The sequence below is a fragment of the Miscanthus floridulus genome, chromosome 5 (genome assembly GCF_019320115.1).
Source record: "Miscanthus floridulus cultivar M001 chromosome 5, ASM1932011v1, whole genome shotgun sequence".
NCBI classification, from domain to species: Eukaryota; Viridiplantae; Streptophyta; class Magnoliopsida; order Poales; family Poaceae; genus Miscanthus; species Miscanthus floridulus.
In genome coordinates, this window is record NC_089584.1 from 76,359,112 (window position 1) to 76,363,999 (window position 4,888).

The 4,888-nt window shown below is 56.7% G+C and overlaps 1 long non-coding RNA gene across 3 annotated transcripts; it reads left to right on the forward strand.

The window, feature by feature from the left end:
* Window positions 1-452: 452 nt before the first annotated feature.
* On the forward strand, window positions 453-4,547 carry LOC136452372 (uncharacterized). 3 transcript variants are annotated; one of them, XR_010758812.1, is made up of 4 exons: window positions 453-702; window positions 768-1,089; window positions 1,175-1,401; window positions 2,864-4,547. It is a non-coding gene; the product is annotated as an uncharacterized lncRNA (long non-coding RNA). The 3 variants fall into 3 exon arrangements; XR_010758811.1 differs by lacking the exon at window positions 1,175-1,401 and having other exon boundaries at window positions 2,864-2,955; window positions 4,294-4,547; XR_010758810.1 differs by lacking the exon at window positions 1,175-1,401.
* Window positions 4,548-4,888: the final 341 nt, after the last annotated feature.

Sequence of the window (4,888 nt, forward strand, 5' to 3'; positions counted from 1 at the left end):
GTAAAAAGCCAAACCACCGTAGGCCCGGACCCAGCCGTCAGCCGCAGAGACCACTCCTTCCGTTTTTCCTCCCGTCACTCGACCGTAACGCCTCCGTCTTCGTCTTTCTCCGTACTGACGCTCCTCTGCCTTCCGTCCGCGTTTCCCCTGCCTTCCGTCGGAAGCCACGGCGCTCGGCCTCGGATGCCTCGCGTGACCTCAGCCACGGACTGAACCGCAGCGCCGAACCGCGACCCGCGCCGCGTTTAGCGGGATGCCCTGGACCCACAACACCCAAGCGCCAGCCCTAGCCCTTCGCGAAGCTTCTCGGACCGCTACCTGCTCCGTACCTTGGATGGCCGCCACGTCGCGCCGGCCGTCCCATCAAACGGCCCGCACGCCGGTGTACCTCGCCAGGAACCCTAGCAGCCGGCCTATAAGAACCCCAGCCAGCGAGTGCCCTCACCATCTCCCTCTGTCCGCCGCCAAAAGCACGCTCCTCTCTGCCTCCGTGTACTCCCTCGCCGCGACGCGCCAGAGCGCGGTCTCTGTGCTTGCCTCCCGGATCCGGTTGCACCGAGCTCAACCTTGTTGTCGCCATCGCCGGAGCCCTCGTCCTCGTCAGGCACGCGACGATGGCCGCATTGTGAAGCCACAGCCTCCGCGCCTCGCCGCGGAGCCATGGACGTCGCAGCCTCGGCCCCCGTGTTCCACCGCAACCTGGTAAGCCTCCACCGCTCAAAGGTCCCTCCTTTTACCCGCACGGCGACTGAACGTCCACCTTGCAGCCGGAGCCACCGCCTCAGGCATGAGCCGAGCGCGGACGCACCCGCGACGGCGGCACGCCACTCAGCGGCATGACCGAGACGCCGAACCTGCCCGTGACCTCCACCGCCCGACGCCGCCGTCTCGGCCTTGAACCGCCGTGACGCGGAGCTGAGAACACCCGTCCGAGACCGCCGTCAACATCGCCTTCAACCTCAAGCCAGCGAGAAGACACACCTTCCCAGCCTCTCGACGTCGCCTCCTTGTCCAGGAACCGGAGCACCACGGCCTCGCCGCGGCGGTGACCGCGACGCCGCAGCCACGACCCCACGCCGAGAACCACCGGTGAGCCTCCATCACCAAAAGGCGCCTACCTTCTCCTGTTCGTGACGTTAACAAGCGCCTGATCTACCCCGGCCCTCAATGCCAGCAAGTTGCTCCTACAGGCTTCCGGCAGCCTGCACCGAGGACTTCGAGCCTCCCTAGAGCACCTTCACCTCGAGCCCTGCCACCACCTCGCCACCAGCCAGGACACGGCCTCGTCAGGACAGCACACCGGCGTGAACGCGTTCTGCAGGCCTCGAAGCCTCCCTGCATCACGCGTTCTGCCGCCGACGAGCCCTCCGATGAGCACCCCCGCCTCAAGCCCCCACCTTTGTACGTTGCCTTAGCCTGCCTGTCCCGGCCATCGCCGCCGGCTCTGTGCCTCTGTCCCCTCGTCGGCCTGGCCTCCCGGAGCGTCGTTGGGCATTTTGTGCCCATTCACGCACGATCACGGCTTCACATCATGAGCACAAGCCAAGCCCTTGGGCCTTTCACCGAGAACCTGCAAGAGCGTCACCACTGTTCCTGCGTACACACCTTGCGCTCGCCCGCAACCACGGCCACGCGCTACACAGACACACATCAAGCACACGCCCACCTGCACACGCCCGCACGTCGCGGCCTAGCACTCCACGCAGCTGCGCTGCTCACACACCAGCCGCCGTCTCGCCAGGTCGCAGCCGAAGCCGGCCATGGGGCCAAGGCGAGCTCTCTGCCGGCACCCACTTACTGCAACGACACGAACGCTCCGTTCCCTTCCCAAGCTGAGTAGCTGACGCCTTGGGGACTCACGGAACACCACCCGCGCACCGGTGCACGAGCGCGCAAGTGCGGCACTGCCTCGCGCTTGCCACGGATGCACGCAGCCATGATCCACCATGGGCCATGTCGCTCGTAACCAAGGCACCTCCTTTCTGTCTTCCCGAGGCCCCGCACACGCATCCCCGGGCGTTGCCCTGTCCACTGCCCTGGTGCGTTCTTCTTGGGGTCTAGGGAACTGCCGCAGCCTGGCGCCCGCGGCCGCGTCTCGCGTGCGCACTCGACACACGCGACCACACAGAGGCAAGCCACCTCGACGTGACGCCTATTGGCTCGCACAGCACGGCAGCACCGCGTCACTCGCGACCGTCGTAGCCTCGCTGCCCACCCACAGCACTGCACGGGCCATCGCACAGCACCGCCGCTGCCGGCCGCCCTAACCGCGGTCTGGCACGCGCCCTCGGCTCACACGAACGCCTGCCCGGCGCTGCGACACATGCGGCCGCCATAGTCTCGCACGCGCTGGCCGCGGACCCTCTCGTTGAGCCCCTGACCGGGGCCTGTATTCCTTTCCTTCCACCGCCAATCCGTTGTCTCTATCATCACCTAGACAGACTTCTGCAGCAGCTGCCGGTGCGCTGCCCGTCCGTCGAACACCTAGCTGGTGGAGCACTGCCCCCTTCCTTAGTTAGCCCAGCCGAAGCCCTTCCCTTTCTCAGCCTTTGGATCGGGCCCAAGTGGCCGTCCGGCCCATCTCTAGCTCCAGGCCTCGGGCTGGCCTGGTGGGCAGCAATTGCAGCCAACCCTTGACTTTCTCCTTTTATATGTTTTCAGAATACCTATCCACCTTCCAAAATTCATATCAAATTCATACCAACTCCAAAAATTATGAAACCAGTTTCATATTTTTTCTAAAATCATCACCTACCTACTAGTGCTGCTTTTGAGTTTAGTGGAGTTAGGTTTTGTTGTTGTTTATTGGATCTTATTGCTAGTAGTCACTCGTATTTATTTCTACATTGTACGTTTTGTATAGCTTCGGATCCGAGGAAACTCTCGAAGGACGAGACGGACCATGCAAAGAGCGACTATATCGACAAAGTGAAGCTTACCATCCCGACAACACAGGTGTCATGGTTGCACCATTCTCTTAGTAACCTATTTAGACATTGCAGTAGTTTTGCTAGCGCTTTTTATTTTGTTGCTTGCTTGCTACTTGATTGCATTGATTGAGCCCTTGCCTTGATTGAAACCCATATACCCTAGCATACCTGCTCACATTCATATTCGCGCATGCTTATGCTATACCTTGCTTGCTTGCATATACCTCACTACTTTGATTATTGAGACTTCATGGATGTTGGATGTTGGATTTGAGTGGAGGCTTTTGAGCTGATGCCTTGTGTAGTGATACTTGAGATGAGTGATTCTCCTATCCTTGAGAGTGAGGTGTTAGAGGTGAGGTATAAGGGTGAACTTCGGCTGGAGTGACTGACGTGACATGTCAGGGGTGTACTTAGGGCTCCCTGAAGGTACCTGTGGCAGGTACAACTTATGAATACGAAGGTGGTGTGGTGATTATGTCATTGAGGGCACATGTCTTTTGTGACCCATCGGAGGAGATGGTCGCTCTAGCCATGTAAGGACCGATATGTTGGTGTGATCATGCTTCACAGGACTTACGTGCACACCACACGCTCCATGGAAGGGGTCCTAGGCTTGTGACTTGCTTAGGATGGCACCATTACTGTAGGAGTTAGCAGATAGTGTTAGGGAGGGTGAGCATGGGGCTCACACCATCCTGAGACTCGGCCACCACTGGCCCGGTTGGTTCAGATTCATAGCTTCAGGTACCCGATGGCGACCCAGTGTTTTTCCTAGGCCTGAGAGAGGCAGGATGGTGCCATTATGGTGGGTTCCAAGTTTGGGTGTTGTGCTCCTTAGTCAACTAGCTACCATACTAAGGGCACTTCATGTGGGATTTTCAAGTTATACACACTCTACAGAGTTTATAATCTATATGTATAGCTGCATCCTCGGATATGGACAATATCATGTTTTCTGTTACCCAATTAGTGTGAGATGTTGTTTTCTTCTCTCCCCCTAGTTGATCTAAGGTCCGACTTGAGGCCATTGAGGCAAGGACAAGAGGGAGTTGTCCTTGTTGCCTAGAGAGTGAGGCGGAGGTGTGACTGTGGAAGAAGAGAGATGATGGGTGAGATGACTTGAGGTGATGTGTGACAGTGGGAACCTGACTCCTCGGGTGGACTCAGGCTATGAGAATGAGAGTAGGAACCTGACTCCTTGGTGGAGTCGGGGCTTAGAAATGTTTTGGGGGATATTATTATTTGCATTTTAGGATGCAACCCACAGCCCAAAATAATAGGATCACCAAATCCCTTAGAAATAGGCCACTTAAAGCTCATAGGTGCTGACCATGGCCTACACGCATCTGGTGGCGTGCAGAATGATGGACTTGTCAGATTGTTGGGAATGGTATAAGGTCACGACCGCGCTCAAGGATGCCTCTGGATGTGGACTTCGCCAAGCTTTGTTGTTATGCTCTGATAGATCAATGTTTTCCTTGCTTATGGATTGACCCATGTGGATTCAATCTCGTAGTTTGTAATAGGTTATTATCTAAGTGTACTTTGAATTTGTAATAAATGATTTGTAATGCTTTGTATGGAAATGAAATCAGCTGAAATAGAGATTGCACATGATAGCTTTTATTCCTGGGACTCACATCTATGCAGGGATTGAGATTTCTATCTTGGAAATCTCAGTTTGTTTCAGTGTGGCGAGCTAGGCCACGTGCTGCTGGACTGGCTCAACAACGTGGGTGCGCATGCAGGGCTGGTCTAGGCCGCTTGGCTTGGGGTGGCTTGGCCTGGTGGGCTGCTTTCTCCTTTTCTATTTCTCCTATTTTCTCCCCTTTTCTATTTCTATTCCTTTTTCTCCAACCATGCATATACATGCATCACATACATGTACACACCCTTAGTGGGGTCCATCAAGGTCAACCTTAGGGGCTTTGGGGTCAAGCCAGGGCCTAGGCACA